This window comes from Passer domesticus, chromosome 5 (assembly GCF_036417665.1).
Source record: "Passer domesticus isolate bPasDom1 chromosome 5, bPasDom1.hap1, whole genome shotgun sequence".
Taxonomy (NCBI): domain Eukaryota; kingdom Metazoa; phylum Chordata; class Aves; order Passeriformes; family Passeridae; genus Passer; species Passer domesticus.
Genome location: NC_087478.1, coordinates 34169864 through 34188223, shown reverse-complemented (window position 1 = coordinate 34188223; position 18360 = coordinate 34169864). Strand labels below are relative to the sequence as shown.

Genomic DNA, 18360 nt, shown 5'->3' with positions numbered 1-18360 from the left:
GAGAAGCATGCACTGTTCATTAGAATAAGTCTACATCCTATGAAATCTAGGGTTTTTTTCCTAGCTTCATTTTATATTAGGTATATCTGCTTTGCAATCATAAATTCTTTTGAAATAATTTCTTTTGCACATTGTGTTTGTTGGCTGTAATATTAACATGGGATTATGTTTGCTGAAATGTACTGAATCCCAGCCAGTAGCTTGTGCCTTTACTGCTATCATGTAGGTGTTTCAAATTATGAATAATAGGTTTTAGGGAAGAAGGCAGGTGAACCAACACCACTGGCTTTCCTAAGTAACTTCTTTCAGAAAAGACAGAAAGACCACATTTGGAGGTTGAAAGTGTGCACTGCATCCTTCAGCCAAGACAAGGAGAACCAGCCAGTTTCTCACAGATACCTTACTCAAATTATTTAAATAGAAATACAAATAAAATGTTCTTTAAGTTGTAAGTAGCATGGATAGAGTTACTTACAAAGTTACTTTATTATTGTTTCCAGATGTAAAATTTTAAATACAGAAAGGGCAGTTAGCATTTGGGTTCATTAAAAGTGACGTAGTTCAGGACTCATGCAGCCTCATACTCTCTTTTGGATGAGAAAGGGAAGGCAGGAATGAGAATTTAGTATAGTTGAAAGCTCTAGGCATGGATGGAGTCATAATGTGGAGCTTGGGTAGGATGTGTTACTTGAAAAACAGCATCTGGACTCATACACACACAGCAAAAGTAATCAACTGTAATCCATGGCCAAAAAGAAATTGGAAAAAATAAGTTCTTTCAAACTGACTTTTTTTCCTTGCTGCATCTAAACTAATGTACAGAGAGCTGTTTTCAAAGGAGGTAAAGGGAGACACAGCTTCCCATTTCCCACTGAAATTCAGAGCCTACTTCTCTGCATGTAAGCAATTCTGAGGAAAATGACTGTGAATAAACTCAAATCTGCAGTAATTGTACACCAAAAATGATTCATTTTTCCTCCGATTGTTTGCCTCTATTATCTGCTGAGCTTTGCCAGCTTGCTGTGCTGACGTTAAGGATGAGTGTGGTCCCTAGAGGGTCATTCTCATGTAAGCCTGAGGGCCACAATGCTCATGCTCTATAGTTATGGGCTTCTTCAGGGTTTGTGAAGGCATGGAGGCACCGATTAAGGAACCCTGCAGCCTAAAATGACACACAAAGCAAGCCAGAGCAGGGCAGAATGCAAGCTGAGGCAGCACCAGGCAGGCCCTGGTAAACAGCCTGCAGCAGATCCTTCTACAGCCATATGTGAGCAGCGATGCTTGCAGCTGTTCCAAAGGTAGCACAGCCCTTGCCAGTATCTTTTAGCTACTTTTTATTTTATTTTTTTAATTTTTTTTTTCTGAAGAGACAACAAATTTAGTGAGTGGGATTTGATTTTCAGTCTTGCACAATAGCATTTCTAATGGAGCTTCAGCTGTGAAGCATCTTCTACTGGTGATACTGATGAGTATAAACTTGAGAAAATCTATTTTGACTTTTACACTTCAATCCTAGTTTGGAGGGGTGCCATTTACAAAAGGAAGCATGAACATATTTTAACTTGTAAACAGAATAAAATTGATACAAAATCTACAAGGTTTTTGTGAAACAAAAACACTCCAAGACCAGAGTTTTACAGGGAGTATTTTAGTAAAGGACTGCATAGTGAGATATGTTTTATGTGAGTTCCTTCAGGACACTGACTGTATAGATCTTTATCACTAAGGATTATATGCTCTATCCCTAATTCTGTGACTGTAGACTCACAATTGCTGTAGTTGTCAAGGGGGTGCCACATGTGGAACTGAGTAACTCAAATTATAGGATTGTTATAAAAAGATCTCTATTGAAGTGTTCCAGCTTTTAAAGCTTGTCCCTTGTTTCAGCACATAAATTTCTATGAAGGCAGATTTTGTCTGTAAACGGATGCAGCCAAATGTGTAGCATGTGTACATATATATACATTACTTAACCAAAATAAAATTTTCATGAGTAGAATTTACTTTGGCTTTCCTTTATCCTGATAGTGTTACTGGTTTAAAAATGTTTAACCAAAATGCACAAACTGCACTTCACATGAAACCCTCAGAAAATACAATAATGCACCACAGGAAAAGAAAATGAAAATAATCAATTAATAATTCATAACATTTCACTTGCTATAGCCATATATACAATGAAATTAATAGAATAACCAACTCTACAAAAAACATAACAAAAATGTTGTGCCAGCACTCCCTCTCCTGAAATCGTTCTTGGATGACCTTCAGTGTAGCATTTTCACAAAGCAAGCCAGACATCCTGACATATCTGACTCCATCCTTTTGTTGTTTGTTTTATGCAACCGTCTACAGAAATCTTTAATTTCTTAATGAAAATATGATTTTACTGTTGACATTAATCCTAGTGAAGTTGGTGGAAATGTTCATACTGAATTCAGTAAGACCTCGCTAGTCCTTCAGTCACATAAATATCCATGTGTTTTCTCAAAATAAAGCTATGTTTAAGGATGCAATCGTAGTGTTTTCTGATGCAAAAGTTAGGCTCATAAAATATATGGCTATCAAGCTTCACCTTATGAAAATCTGGCCTGCAGTGCAGAGGGATAGGGAAACTTAAAGGCACTAAATACTTAAAGGCACTTCTGGTTTAAAGATGACCATGCATTACTCATTTGTGGCTTTACTTCATTCAACACCCTGCCCTTTTATGCATAAAGTCATCCAAGAGTCACAACTAAAAGGGACATATTCTAGGGGCCACAATTCCTTTGGCACATCTTTAAAATTATACGATAAATATAAATTACAACTGAGAGTATCTGGTAAACCTGATGCAAAAATATCTAGACTGCCACACTCTCCTGAGTACCTTCAGATGGCAACAGGCATTTCTGGAGCTAAATATTTCTAAGCTAAGCTATTTTGCATTGCCACCACTTAGTTCTCTAAGCTGAAGATTGCTGAAACTGCATTAAATGACGTGTCTAGTTCCTGAAGAAGCAGCCAAAAAAGCTATTTTCCACCATTACATCTTGTGCTGTTTAATCCTTCTTCAGTGTGACCCTGATTGCCCTTGAAGTTGCCACCAGGCCCATGCAGAAGTGCCTTCTAGGGTGGGTGGGAGTTTGCCCGATCTGAGTTCTGCTGGCTTGCAGGGCTTTGGAATTCCTGCTTCACACAAAGCCACCCTTCTATTTACACTCAGTGGTCGCACTTGGCCTCTTGTCCTCTAGAGCAAGGCCAGTGCTACTGTCCTGTTTGCTCGCAGTATTCTGCTAGGAGGTGAGAAACAGGAGCTCAGGCTCTCTGGAGTCACTGGCTGTCACTTCCCCGGGAGTGCTCCAGGGGATGCAGGAGATGGCATCCAAGAGGAGCCACAGAGCATGGCGTTGTAGCTTGCCAAGCTGGGGAGACCAGGTCTCCTTGATCAGGAGAGCTCACACTGATTAATGCTAGCAACACATCTAGGCCTGGAATAACTGCTTTGTCTGATGGAGGCAGCAAATTGTCACATTGTACAAGAGCTGCATATCCTTTGTTTGGCATAGACATGTTTAGCAAGAGAAATACTTCTGTACAGTATGCTCTCAACTATTCTGTTAATTCAGATTATCTTTGGGTTTAAGAGAGCAAGCAGTCTCTCCTTTTAGAGAATGATATGATATGATATGATATATGATATTGCATGAAAATTAACTTGTTTCATATAGCTTAAAATTATTTTCCATCCTGGGAAGTCCTTCAAGATTGTGATGGTTCTGTTCATCCATTATTAGGGCACTATGTTGAAATTTCAGAATTGTGAACTTGTGAACTTAATTTGACATGAATTGTTCTTTTTGATTGTTTCTAAATATATAATTCCATTTTAAAGGATAGAATTTCAGCTGTTCCTGCCATACATTTTAAGGTGATAGCTTTGAAAAGAAGACTGAACTAACAGAAAATTAGAAAACAGTCTAAATAACTATTCTCAATACTTTTGAAATGTTTTCCTTTTTTAATAAGAAATTCACTGCCTTTGGCTCATCTCCCCTGGACAATTTCAGTTTAAATCATTTTGTATCTTGTGGTAAAAGCAGCTTTCTTAAATTTTCCATTCAGCAGCATTCCTAGTCCTGGAGGAGTAGGAGCTCATTATTATTTCTTCCAATGTGATGATGGATAGGCAGTCTACTTTTGTACTTTTAAAATGTTATCTGATGGTTAGAAACATAAACATAATACAGTATCTTGAAACCCACAAATGCCTTTGTTATTTAATAGAAGAATGAAACAAAAATATAGTTTGTTTTCTTTTTCCAGCATTGAGACCATGCATGTCACATTATAAAGATTACATAGCATTTACACTAGTGACATCGCATAAGTATCTGTATCAATATTAGTTTCCAAAGTAATTGATTTTTAGGTCTCTTAAACATCAGAGATCTGTTAATGTCAGTCTTATAATACAAATGTTAAAAAATCCACGAGGTGAAAAAAAGACTTATAATGAGATGAAACATGCTCAGTTTTTCGGTTTGTAGAGAATGCTTCAAGCGTTTTATGTTTTACAAACATTGTTAAACTCCCATCTGGTGTTTGTGAAGCATTTTACTATCTCCTGCTGGGCCAGGCAGACATTGGTTTTCATGTCTGTATGTTTCCAAAACATGAGGAAAAAAATTGAATGGACCTGGACCAAGCACAGCATAATGATAGAATACTATATTTCCATTCTTCTGCATTTGGGAACAGAGACAAATGCCCTTGATTCCAGAAAAGATCCATCAGTTCCCATAATGCAACTTCATGTGAAAAATGCAAAGGAGTTCAACATTCTAAGTAGTTCAACATTCAACATCTTGCACATGATATATTTTTGTGAGCAATAAATATATAATTTCTGTTTCAGTTATGTATTTCATTTTCAAGGGAATCAATTTAGGAAACATAAAACCCAGATGAAAATGTGTTCCATTTTTATTAATGCATTTTTTCTTTATGCAGTTGAATTTACTAATGAATTTCGTGTGAAAAATAAATAAATATGAAAGCAGAAATGCAAAGTCCTTCTAATTTTGTATTCCTGGAGCCAGCATCATGTATACTGATGTCCCATTTTCTCTAAAGTCAATGGGATTAGATCCATTTCTTGTCTTAGACTGTCTCTAAAGCTGGTATAGCTTTTAATTATTTCAATTTGGTTACTGAAGCAGTAAGAGAGGAGAAAAGAGAATTAGTTCAGAAGGGAGAAGGGTCAGTGGGTCTGCACTAGCTGTTATTTGTAGAAAGGAGATAATTATCTAAAATGACATGGCAGTGATAGCATAGCTACTGCTTACAACTGCATTTTAATGGCTTAAGAAATATAAGTATTTCCAAACACATTTATTGCACTGAAGGTCCTAGAAAGCCTTTCCCACATTCACTGATAATTCATAGAAAATGTAGATACACTGCCAAAACAAATAAAAAAAATCTTAGACGAACAGAAGTACAAAAATAGACTGATTGCTTTTTAAGACGCAACAGTCATAACATTGGAATACCAGATGGAATTTTCCATAGACACTTTTGTGGCTTTTACCTGATAAATGGCTGGCATTGTATCAGAAAATCCTTTCTTCTGTGTGCTTTTGATTGTATATTTGCTATTTTCTGAAAGGACAGACTTTTGGTAGGAGTGTAATTCTTGCTGCATTTGTTCATCCTTCATTCCTCCACACAGAATTTGCACACATTGGGCCCATATTCCTGCCAGGAAACATGGGGAGCAGGTCTACATGCAGACACACATTTCATATAGACTTGATGTCTGAACAGCCCAAGGGATTGATTGTGTGTGCAGATACTCAGTAGGCACATCCTCCCTTAGGTGCAGTTTTGATGCTTGAGAAGCACATTGTCCCTCTCATTCCAAGCCCTCTGGTCTCCCTCTTTGCAGGTATCATATCCATTCTTACAGCCAAACACTATGTGCAAGTGAAGGAGATCTTCTGATGTGTATATAAAAAAACTTGGAAATTGGATTGTTCTCTGCTTCTCATTTTCACTGAGCAGTGTAAAAACCCACTTCCATTGCTATTTAAAATGCTATTTTCAAATTGTTACAGCAATTGTGAATGCCATGATAATCAGAATTTGGGTAAAAGGCATGTATTTCTATTTGAGGTGCTGTGCTGTGTCTGTATACACAGAGTGTGATAGCAGCTTTATGCTTAGCCACAAATCTACACTGTTAACTTTCTGGGAAACAGGATGGAGGGGTGTACAAGCTCAGTCAACCTAGTTGCTGTCTCCTCCATAAGGCAGATGTACAATCTGAATCTGTGATAAAATGGAACTGAAGGAAGAATTGGACAAAGGTAAAAAGCTGAGACTAAGAATTGCTTAAGTCCGTAACAGCAAGGAATCCATTGTCTCTTCCAGCCCCTTCACTCTCTTTTGGGGGGATATGGTGGTCAGTGGTGAGCTGGTGACCAGCTGTGGAGGTGGGGGTGGGAGGAGTGAGGGGAGGAGTGGTGGTAGAAAGGAGGCCAACTGCAGCTCCCCAGCAGGTGGGAATGATTACGGAAAGAATGACGACCTGTACTGTACAAGTTATTGATGGTACTTCCCAGAGGAGCTGAGTTAATAAAGCTGCAGCCAAAATAAACCACATCCCTTGCATCTTGTCTTTCTTCCTGCATGTCCGGAACAAAGCAATGAGACTATTGCCTCCTCTTCTCCCCATGCCTTCCCCAACATGATCAAGTTTTCTTCTACTCTGTTCCACACAGCTGTATCATGAAGGGATTTAACTCTTGCTTTCTTTTAAAAGTACAGAAATATGAAGACTGAGTAGATTCTAATTCTACTTTTTTAAAAGACAGTATGTGCTCAAAGTGAGAAAAGGAGTAGAAAGCAAACATGAAGAAATACTACTTGCTTAATGTAACAGTGTGTTGGTTTTGCCTTTAGCATCTATTCCTAGGTCTGTGCTGAGCTGCATTTGTCGAGACTGGATGAAAATTACAGTGTTTGCATGTTATGATCTGTGAGTGGAGCTGACACCCAGCCTCCAGGTCTTTGGGAAGCATGATGGTGCTTTTTAATAGTATGGACGTGTAGAAAAGGAGTTGTTCTGAATAAGAGCAGTTGTAGAATGGAACTCATTGGAAGGCTGAATACGAATCCAAATTCCAGCCTTCTCAGTGTTTCCAGTTGATTAAAAATTTTTTTTAGTGTCTTTCTTGTGAAAGTTTATATACTGTCCATTTTATAGACAAACTTACTTTCAAGGTATTTTCCACAACAAACAGCACATGACAATCCTGATCCTCCATCACATATTTCCATTTGCTTTTACAGCTCCAGTCTTAATTTTCCTTATTTCCACCACCGATGCTAAATGGCTTTGTTTGCTATTACTTGGGTTCCAAGCCCCATCACTATGGAAGAGCATTTGAGCTAGAGAGGACTGAATGACTGGCTTCAACACCATGTTTGTATTTAATAGGTTTGGCTTGCTATTCCTTTGAAATTTGGTTTGTCTTCTTCCAAGTCCATCACAGGAGCTGCACATGCCAGAATACTGTTTTATTTAGGCATCAAACCCTGATGCTGTTGCCCTGGATATGATTTTTTTGCACAATTATTTCTACAGTCCATCTAGTCCATTTCTGAAGTATCAAAGTTCTTAGTGAGTGTTTAGAAATAAAAATATCTGTAACAATATAAGCTTCTCCTTTTTTCCTTTTCCTTTTCCTTATCTTTACTTGTAGGAAAAAGGTCCTTATTTTACGGATTGGCCGAATGAACACTTGAGTACCTGCCTATGAACTTAAGTGTGTCTGTATTTATACTGAGAACTCAAAGGTATATTGACTGCACACCTATTTCTGAAGGTGGTGACACTTCTGCTCATTCTTTATAAGTCTTACAATCAAGGTTAGTGTTTCCCAGACAGGGAAGCTGTATCATTCATGGGGAGTGATCTGCCAGAATTGGGTTTATTGTCCTGAAATTAGGCGTGCTGATAAAGAAAGCTTGGGAGTCACTTATCTGGGTCAAACTATGGTTAAATGACATTTGAATGGAAGATAATATTTATAGGTAGGTTTATTGGTTTATTAGTAAAGAATTTTCTTGTAAACTCAGGAGGCAAGGAGTTGAAAATTGAGAGCTGAAAATAATAGGCAAGGGCTGCACAGCTGTTTACTTGCAAGTCAGGAGTTTTGTGTGTAGGTCTTTGTTGCTATTTGGGCATCTGTTGTTACTGTAAAATCTTTACATCTTCCTGTAAAAGTACTTCTCAGTCTTTTAAAAGCTGAGCTCATTTCCAAAGTAAAATCAGTCAATCCCAAACACCTTAACATATGTATATTCTGTTTTTTTCCTTATTATATGCCATTTTTACTGTTTATACTGAGAATCACCCAGTTAAGAATTCCTTCTAAAGTACTTTTCCCTTTTTACTCGTATTAGTAGTGAAATAGTGAGCCGTACTGGCATTAGAACCTCTTGCATTTGGTGGATTTAGTGCATGTCTAGGAGTAAGAACTGCAGGTACATCCTTCTGACTCAATTGCTCCATTTTTTTTGCAGGCACCTATCACAACAACAAGAGTTAGAGCCTTGATTTTTAATAATGGCTTCCAGCCTCTGTTAGGAAAGTTGCCCATGAAAGTTAGTCTATTTCCTAAAGAATGGTTTACATAATGAGAAATGTTGTTCTATGGTTACTGACTTAATGGTAGGCAAGTGAAAAACTCTTTTCACACATAAGGACTAGAGCTTTTACAAAGATAAAACATTTTGCAGACTGCAGAAGTTTTGCAGTCTTGATGATGATTGTGGACAAAGTTAAAACGAGTTCTGTTGATTGAATTCCAACATTTATTTAGAACTAATTGTACATAGCTCTAAACATCTTGATCTCTACTTCCCAGTAAAAGGTGCCAAATTTCCTTTAAGTCCCTCTTGTTACCCTGAGTTTTACCTGATTTGTAAATGCAGGAGTCTATGATGAGAAAGCCTTTAGGGAGGGCGTCACACCAATGTTCGGTGAAGTATGATTGTATAACTGAAGCTTTGGATCTTATCAAAAGTTGTGAATTTCTTGTTGCATGATTTTTCCTACCAGCTACTGACCCTCAGTATGTAGGACGTTTGGCTAGTGGATCCAGTGACTGGGGATAAGGGAGCAGGCCAGATGTGGATCTTGCCACCCTGCTTCAATCTCCAAATTTTCCTAGGCAATAATAAAAAAACACAGCATGAATGTTTACCAGTGAAGGATCTGTTGCTGTCTGTATACAGCAAGATCTGCCCCAGCATTAATAACCACAGCAGAGACCAACATTCATTTCAGCAATTGTTTTTAAGCAACTGGGTCAATGATATTTTTGACAATGTGAATGGCAAGCATTAAAATTGCTTTCACAAAAGCGGTTAGCACATTGTACCACTAATTATATGATTACAGGGGAGCTATTTATCAATTTACTTTTACAGGAACTGTTTATTTTGGACTTAGCCTTTGAGTTTTGCTGTAGTTTGAACCAGAGCCTTTCACAGAAGGAAGCTGTTAGTAGTGACTAGTTTATAGAGTTTGGGGCCCAACAAAAATACCTCAGAATCATCCAAGGCCAGACAAGGTTTTATGAAAGTCTCCTAATTCCACATATGAAACTTGAGTTTAGTTTCAGTCAAAAAGTGATCAGATTTTTAATTTTTTTTTTTTATTTCTATCTTTCTTAAAATTTGGGTTTCAGACCATGCAAGTGACAACTGGTGACACACAGAAGAGGATGTATCTCTTGCTATATCCACCTTAGCTCCCTTCTGATACAGCCACCTATTCTTTGGTGAAATAAAGGCAGTCCACTTTGTGCCTGCTTTCTGGCACATAATGGCTTTCAGTGTAAAGACTTTGATAGGGACAAGGCAACAAACCAAGCTGCCTTTCATTAGGACGATGAATGAGTGCTATAATATCTCCAGATCTCCTGGTAGGCCTGCTAGTGATGGCAGGGGAATTTTGCATGATAGGTGAAATACGATTGTTGCACCAAAACTGAGCATGCACCGTGCTCAAGTGAATTAAGAATGTAGAGCAATGAGGGATTAGAAGGAACAGCATGTACTAAACCCATAGCCAGAATGGCATTAACCAACAGTGGCTGGCCTTTTTGCAAGTCAGTTTGGGATTATATGGAATAGACTGTTCTCAAACCTGGGATCTTATGCCCTGTGCTCCCTTTGGAGAAGTCTGTATATGCAGAATAAATGCAGGGCAGTGTGCCCTGAGCTTGTAGAAACAAGTTGCATTGGTTTTACTTAAATTTTAAAATAGATTTCAGTTAAGAACTCTGTGAATATATTTCCCTTAGTTTAAGTACTGGATAGGTTACTGACTTACTGACCTGAAATGGCAAGGTTTTCAAAGCTTTTTCTATATAAAGTCTCACAGGGTACTGTGGACACTACCCAGCTAAGCCAAAACAGAAGAGCATAGAATTTATTCACAGATTCTTATTTAAAGACCGTCTTTGAACACACTTGTACTTTCACAAGAGTTAATAATTAGTTCAGCCCAGAGACTAAGGACTTTTAAGGTTGCTTTTAAGCAACTCTTTTAAGGGTTACTTAAAAATTAGGCACTTTTAAATTTGGCATTCTAGACTATATCCCACATCCTGTGTTAAGTGCTGGGGTTAGCTGTGCTAAGCATAGGGAGAAGGGATAAACCAAAAAAACATCTGCAAGAGACCTGCACAGGCAGCTTTCTGAAGAGGGCCAGAAAGAAACATTAGGAATCTGGATTTTCTTCTGAAGGAACAAATCTGGCTTACAGCTTCAAAAGGTTTATACTTGCAACCTTGGATGCTTGTCTAGAACCTTTTTCATGAAAGACCCTCAAATTTCAGCATATTTGTTTACTCCTTTATTGATAGAGTGACAGCCATCTGCTTCTCTTAATTGACTGACAGCTTAAGGACTAACAATCTGAGGACTTCAAAGAGTTGAAATCACGGCCATTGTCTTGAGGGGCAAATCTGCATGCAGGCAAGTGGACTCTGAAATGAACATTTCACTCCTGGTCTCTTTGTGGTCTCATCAGGAACTTGGCCATCACACACCAAGGCTTTGAGTTCAGGCTGTACTCATCCGATTTGTTCTGCCAGGAGGACATGGAGGTGATGGTGTAGCGCTGCAGTTTGTTCCACGTTGGGTTGTTGATGTGGGAGAGCATTTACTGAGAGTCAACAGTTCCATATGACCAAGGGCAGGCTCAGCTACTCCGAAGAAAGTTTGGAGGTCTTTGGTTTCTCCAATCTCTTACTTCCCACAAAATGCATTTAAACTACACCCTGGCTATACTATTGAAGCTGTGACTGCATCCAGAAAAGCATTCAAGATATTTGACCTGAAAAAGCCAAGAAGAAGCCTGTTTGTGTGCTTCCTATTTACATACATCACAGTGATAAATCTGGATTTTTGTCCTTATTTCAACCTCAGGAGCAAATACCAGAAAAAATAAGCACAATGTCTTGCAACTCCTGGGTCTAGAAAGTTCAGTTCCATGAATACATGTTAAATGTCTGAATGTCGCATTTAGTTACTTAGAGGTTTTAAGCTAGTGGAACATATTTTTCCTGGATCCTGACCATAAATAGGCTGGAAATATCAGAAAAAGCACAGAATTAGTCATATATATATATGTGTGTGTGTGTGTGTGTGTGTGTGTGTGTGTTTGTGTTTATGTGTGTAAATTTAGGCAACTTTAAGATTAGGCAACAATTGAAAGAGTTGATGAATCTTATTTGGATTCCAATTTTAGACTTAGGGTCTCAGGTCCAACTTCAGCCTTGCTTTAAGTGTGTGCATCCTTCCTGGATACAGCGTGAAGTCTTTAGAGAACACTAGTGCCTCTGTTTTAGTGTGCTTTTGCATGGAGGCCCTGAGGAAAAGATGATATTCTTTAGCTTTCCTCAGGCTCTGTACTATGGTATGTGTTGTGTCTTTTTCACTTTTGAGTAAAAAAGCCTGATTGGTTTATGGTGGTCTGTTCAGATCTCAAATGTAATTAGTTTTCTCCTTCCTCTACGCTTAGGACTCAGCTATTCCAAAGAAAGTTTGGAGGTCTTTGGTTTCTCCAATGTAATTTTGTTCAGGTCTCATTATTGCTTCTGTGAAGTAAGGAATAAGTTAGAAGAGTGTATAATATGTGTTTCTGTGCATGTAAATTTTATTTGTCAGAACTAATGAATCTAATTTCAAATATCACAAAATCTTCACTTCTTAGCATTTACTAACCTGAGATTTGTAAAGTGAATGAAGTGAAAAGAAAGGGCAGTTGCTACATAAATACACAGGGACCTTCTTTTGAATACTATTGACCTAGAAGCTGTGTACACATATTTCTTTTGTTAGAAGAAATGCTCTAAAAGGGGAATACAATAGTTCAGTACTTTCTCAGGGGAAACTTCAAGTAACAATTATATTACTACTATTCAAAATTATATGTATCTATACTAAAATGGAAAATGTATTATATTTAGTAACTTGAAAAGAATATTCTTGGTCCTAAAACTTCCTTTAAATCTCTCCCACCTTTCAAAGCAGAGAACCTGCAGTTAATCTGTCAGGAGCACTAAATCATTAGACAGTTATCATCAACCTTTTAGGTTGCTCTCCAATTCTAAACACTAAATCTGTGAAAGTAGCTGATTTGGGTTTAAGAGCTTACAGCTCAGGGTCATTTTATAAAACACAGAAAATAAAAAGGTAGCTGTTGCCTGTTGGCAACTATTCAATGAGAAATTTCAGCCTGTAAAATACAAGTAGTTAAGGAACAGATATTTAAGTCATAAAAAAGACTGCAAAAAGATAGGTACCTTTTTTCAGTCACCCATTCTGAGAGAGGACTGTGTGTGATACTTATGTTGGTTTACATCCATTCATTTCTAACCCAAAATTAAAATTCACCTTAGTGTGAAGTAAGTCCTCTGTCAAGAGGACTTGCCTGTTGTATATCCATAAAAACCTGTGCCAAAGAAGTAATCTCTTTCCAGCAGCTCACAGGGGTGATGAGGCAGATAGAAATCCTGTGACTGGAAATGCTTTTTCTGGAAGCACTGCCCAGCTTGCAGCACTGAGGGCAGAGAAGCTGCTGCTGATTGCTGTGCTGCTCCTCACAGTCTGGCTGGTGGTGCTGAGAGCAGCTGGGGGCACTGGATTCCCAGGCCCACAGCAGCATCATGCATAGTGATGCTTTCCTTCATTTAGAGAGAGGAAAAGGAAGAGTTAATTTTGGTCTAACATGCAAAAGTTGTCTTTTTGTGTAGTGCGTGAAGCATAAACTCAGTGGGAGGTCCATGAAACAGAGCCTGGCTCTGCCCCATTAGCATTCTGGTCATACTTTAGAACAGCATAAGCAGACTTACAGCTTTTAAAAATCTTGTTTTGCTTTCATCTGCCTCACAGCTGAATTCTCTGTAGAGAAGGGGTGTTGTGCCATGCTAAGGCTGGGGTATTTAAATTTCTTAGCTGTGTATTTTCTTGTAATTATTCTTCCCTTCCTCCCCCCCATCCTCTGTGCCTCCCAGCTTTTAGAAATCAGTGAGAAAAATTAAAGGCCATTAATTCAGTTCAAGATTTACTTCTACTAAGTCATTTCCCAGCTTATGTTCATCTTTACAATTTCCTTTTTTTTCAGTAAATAAAATTTATAGTAGCTTGAAAAAATTGTGAGTTTAGTGTCTGCTCACGAACATGGTCATAGGAAACTTCACTGACCTCCCTGGCTTCCTCTGCAAGGTGGGAGAAAGAGTTAAGTCTGTTACTTCCATCCTCAAAAGTTGAAACAGGCTATGATCAGCCCAGCCATCTGCCCAGGTGAAGTCTGTATCTGACAAAGCCAGGGTCCCTAAGCAGAACAGGGCATGCTTTAAAGAAACCCTTGTAATGGAAGCCAACTCAATCCAAATGACCCCTACTGCAGGTTCTTTTAAAATTATGAATTATTTCTCTTCTGTAGTGATGACACTTCTGTATTTTTAACTGTTTAGTTTCTCAGCGTTGCAGAAAATGTATCACATTGACTGAATTGATTGATTGACTGAAGGAACTGAAATGGTTTTCTCTGTTTTGATTAGAAGGCATGGAATAATGTGTTTCATAGTAACAGTTTATTTTGTGTAATTCTTTCTGCAGGCAACTTGAACTTAGTTTTCAAATTCCTTAGATAGGCTTTTTTTTTCCTTTCAGGGAAAGCTATTCATGCAATTGGGTTTCCACTAAGCAGAAAATAAAATATTCAGACCTGTTTTGAGCTTATGCCCTCTAGAACCACAATTATGTCTCTAAACAAGAAGCTGATTTTGAAATAAGCCACAGGTTTTAATAATTCTCAATGTTTACTTCAGGTTCCCATTCTGTGTAGGGAGTGTTGTAACCAATCACATCTCTCAGATCAAGGCAGAAGTACCTTAAATATGGATTAGAAATGGATCTGACTGCAAAGGCTGGTTCTACACTCTCACAAAGCTTTGGAGGGTTTAGATCTTGGAACCTGATTTTGGTCAGGATTGTTCTTTGATACCCTCAGATGAAAGGGAGACTATAAATGTGAAGAGCAAATTCTTCTGCCTTGGTTACACCAGTGTTACTGCATTAGTGCCAATGTGGTCACATGCTGCAGCAGGGTGGAAAATTTGGCCAAGAGTGTTTATTGTAAGTAGCAACAAGGAAAATAAACCTATTGAAGAGAAGAAACACAAAACTGTAAATGGCCAGGCAAAAGGCCTCACGCTAACTTTATTTGCCAAACTGGTGGTTTACTCCAACATTAACATTTTATGCAACCAAGCCAGATTCTCTGTGTAAAACATTTTATTGCCTCCTGCCCTTTGCCTTTTTTAAGAGACTGAAGGGCACACATAAACTGCTAAAAAACCCAAAATTGTTTAGCTATCTGTATTCAGTATCCCTACAGGCTTAGTTACTACATAAAGAGCAAAGAAAACCAGCTAAATGTTTTAAAAGGATAGAGAAGTTTTAATTGAAAAATATCCAGAGGCTTTTTTGTAGACTTTTGAGTCTGCACTACAGATTTCTAATAGCAAACAATAGAAGTGAAAAATAAGAGGGTTTAATGCATTAGTTATGGGTTGGTAATGGACAAATATGTGGTGCTTATTCTCTGCCTAGCATGGCATGGCATCAGCCTTGGGTCCCCACTAAAACAAAAAAGCGGAAAGTCAAACAACAGTCATGTCAAATTAAACTTCTTTTTGTTTAATTTTTCAAAGTGATTCATTTAGCGGGTTGGCAGAGAGTCAAACTGATAGCTAACAATAGTTCATTTATTTAGTGCTGCTTTCAGTACCCTGTAGCCACTCGACTGCATCAGAACTTATCTTCTGTAATTCTCTTTGAGCTCTGATGATAGGCCAGGAAACTGGAGTAGGTCAGGTGTGCAGGAAGGCACAGCTCACATGGTAGGGCAGTTTGTGCTTCATGAACCATAGGATTGGGAATGGATTTTCAAGAACAGTTAAAGCTTACTTTTAATCTGAAAAGTGAATAAAACTGATATCCTTATGTTTCATGTTTGGCGAGTCTCAACAGTCCAAAAATAAAAGAGCTCAGTTTATAAAAAAAGAAAAAAAGTGTTGTGTAAACTGCCAAGCTGCAAATTGTGAGAGCAAACAACGAAAATGAGATCTTTCTTGACTACATTTTCTCACCAGTTATAAAAAAAGTGGATAAGTTAGTGTCTTGGTGATTTCCATTTAATTTATTTTCTTAATAGAATTGAAAAACCTGAGTCTGATTAGAACAAACAAGCATCTCTTTAGTTTTCCTCAAATGTGAGTAAATGTAGTAATAAGCACTTTCTAGGTTTGTGGGGCTTATAGAAACAAAATTAAGCAAAGATTTTTATGTCAATAAAGTCAGTTGATACCGACCTAATAATCGGAGGGAAAGCAGATCAGTTCAGTAAGAAGATAATATTTACAGTAAGTGTGAGTGTTGATAGCCAAGTTTTTTCTGTTCTGTTTAATAGAATTTTGTGTGACTGTTGAATGGTGTTTGAGCAAGGGGTTCTGGCATAGGTTGTTCACCTAATGAAAACAAGAGTAGTGTATGACAGTTCTCTGGCACATTACAATTGTATATCATGCAGCACAACTGCATACAGAAACACTGTAGGGAGTGGGAAAATATGAGCAGTCTCCACATGTAAGACATCTGTTTAAATCCTATGTACAATCTTTATTTATCTGTTTGTTTGCTATAAAAACTGGATGAGTTTGATCTTCCATTTTAGTTTTTACATTTTCCATCTATATTTTCCATATATTCATAGTCACACAAGGTGATCTGTAAAAAAAGATAACATGTCTACATATAAGAATCACGGATTGCATGTTAAATAAAATTTTCTATTATTCAAGTCTGGTGAGGATTACCTATGCTTGCAAGGAACAAGTTTTCCCAAAAGCCAAGTAATCCTTTCAGTGCTGTTCCTATAAGTATATTTTATCCATGCCAAAAGCTCTTGTGCCTGTGGTTCATGTCTAGTTTTATGAGTGTCTTTTACCACAGGAGGTTATTTTAGAATAATTTTCAAATGTTGTTTTTTCTTTAAAAAACATAGTTACCTGTTATTCAACTTATATTTATGAAAATAAATCCTTCTGATAGAATAGAAGCTTTTTTTGGTTTGTTTTCATAAAATGTGTATTGCTGTTGCTAAGTAGAAGGATTCTGTAAAAAAAAACCAAAAGACTGGAGAAAGAGCACTGGTCTATCATCCCTAATTCTCTAGGTCTATCTTTATGTAATCCTTGTGTTAAAACCTGTAATTTTTCCTCTCTGAATTACATTTTATTATTCGTAAGTTACTGCATCTTTAATGCATTGAAGAATGCTTGTGTTCTCTGATATTGTGGTGAGCCAAGCCCATGAGAATTTTTGGTAAGTAGGAGTCTGCAGTCAGTCAAATCAAGAGTGAACTGTGATCAAAAGGAACCCTTCAGTCTAACAGAGAAAAGAAACAATCTTTTCTCAAGGATGTACATTCTAGAAACAATTCAGTGTCCATTAAAAAGTACTTTACTTATTTCTGGTGGGTTTTACAGGGATGTGAAATATAATGGAGTAAGCCAAATTCTAAATGTGTATTACTCACCACGCTGCAGTGAGTGCATCGTGAGCACTCCTCTCCAGTGAGAGTGCTGGAAAGGCTGCTGGTACTGAGAACATGCCTATAATGATGAGGGTCAAGAACCACTCTGCTGTAATAGAGGCCTGCACTGCAGAGGACTTTAAAATAGAAAAACACTTAAGAAATGTAAAATCAATATAGCATTTGTTAGGGCTAACATAAAGGCAATGTAAAAAGCAAACGAATCATAATTGTATTGTTATTTATTACCAGTGTTGTTTCTACTGATATAGATAGAATTATAAATAACATTTCCTCACAAAATTTATAACTAAATGCCTATGTACAGAAAAAGCAAACCCACAGGAAGGGTGGTGCCAGGGTTATTCATGCCAATGTAAAAATGTCCTACTATTTGGGGTGCTGGTTGTGTTGGCATGGGATTTTCAGGACATTTTATACCGTTGAAGTGTATATTTTGAAAATATAACCAGAGGCTAAAATCAAGTCATGAAATTGAGTTTTGCCTTTGACATCAAAAGGGCCATGGTTTCACTCAGGTAGGTACTTTTGTCAAAGTATGGAAAAAATGCATGCCTCGGGAGAGTATTAGTCAATAACTGAGAGGCAACTAATAAAGTTTTATAGTTAATCTTCTTAGATGTTCTTTTAGTTCTGGAAATAAACTGGAGCCAGCATCAAGTTTATGCTTAAAAATTGCTGCCCAAAGTATGTTTCACCTTCCACTGTCAAAAAGTGCAGAATGTTTGGTTGACTTTTGTTCTGGAATCACTTCACTTAAGTAAAAGGCAGGGAGAGATCACAAGAGGAATTCACAAGGAATTTTAGTTCAAAACTTCAGAGTTTTGGGTTCTGCAGACTCCACATACAAGCATGCAAAGGTGACAAAAGGAAGTATTTACTAAAAGGAGGCAGCTTCTAGACTAGATTATAGCTTGTGTTCTTTATTTGGTGCAATGTGATACCTCCTGGATACTGCAGGGGTCAAAACATTTAGAAAACTGAATGTAAGTCAATCATTTCCCCAAAAGTCTGAGAGCTTTTTAATAATTCCCATAATTTTAAATAAAAGTGCAAGGAATTATGGTTTTTTCACTCTTACTTGCAGAAAAATATTGCTTTCTCAAATAATCTGGTTCATTGCATATACTAGAGAAAGAAATTTCGGTGAGAATATGTCATTATGACAGACT

At 37.5% G+C, this 18360-nt stretch overlaps 1 long non-coding RNA gene across 1 annotated transcript in view; it reads left to right on the top strand.

Annotated features, from left to right (window-relative positions):
- The window catches only part of LOC135300246 (uncharacterized), a 66917-nt gene that overhangs the window by 12941 nt on the left and 35616 nt on the right, over nt 1-18360 (top strand). The gene's annotated exons all lie outside the window — the stretch shown is intronic.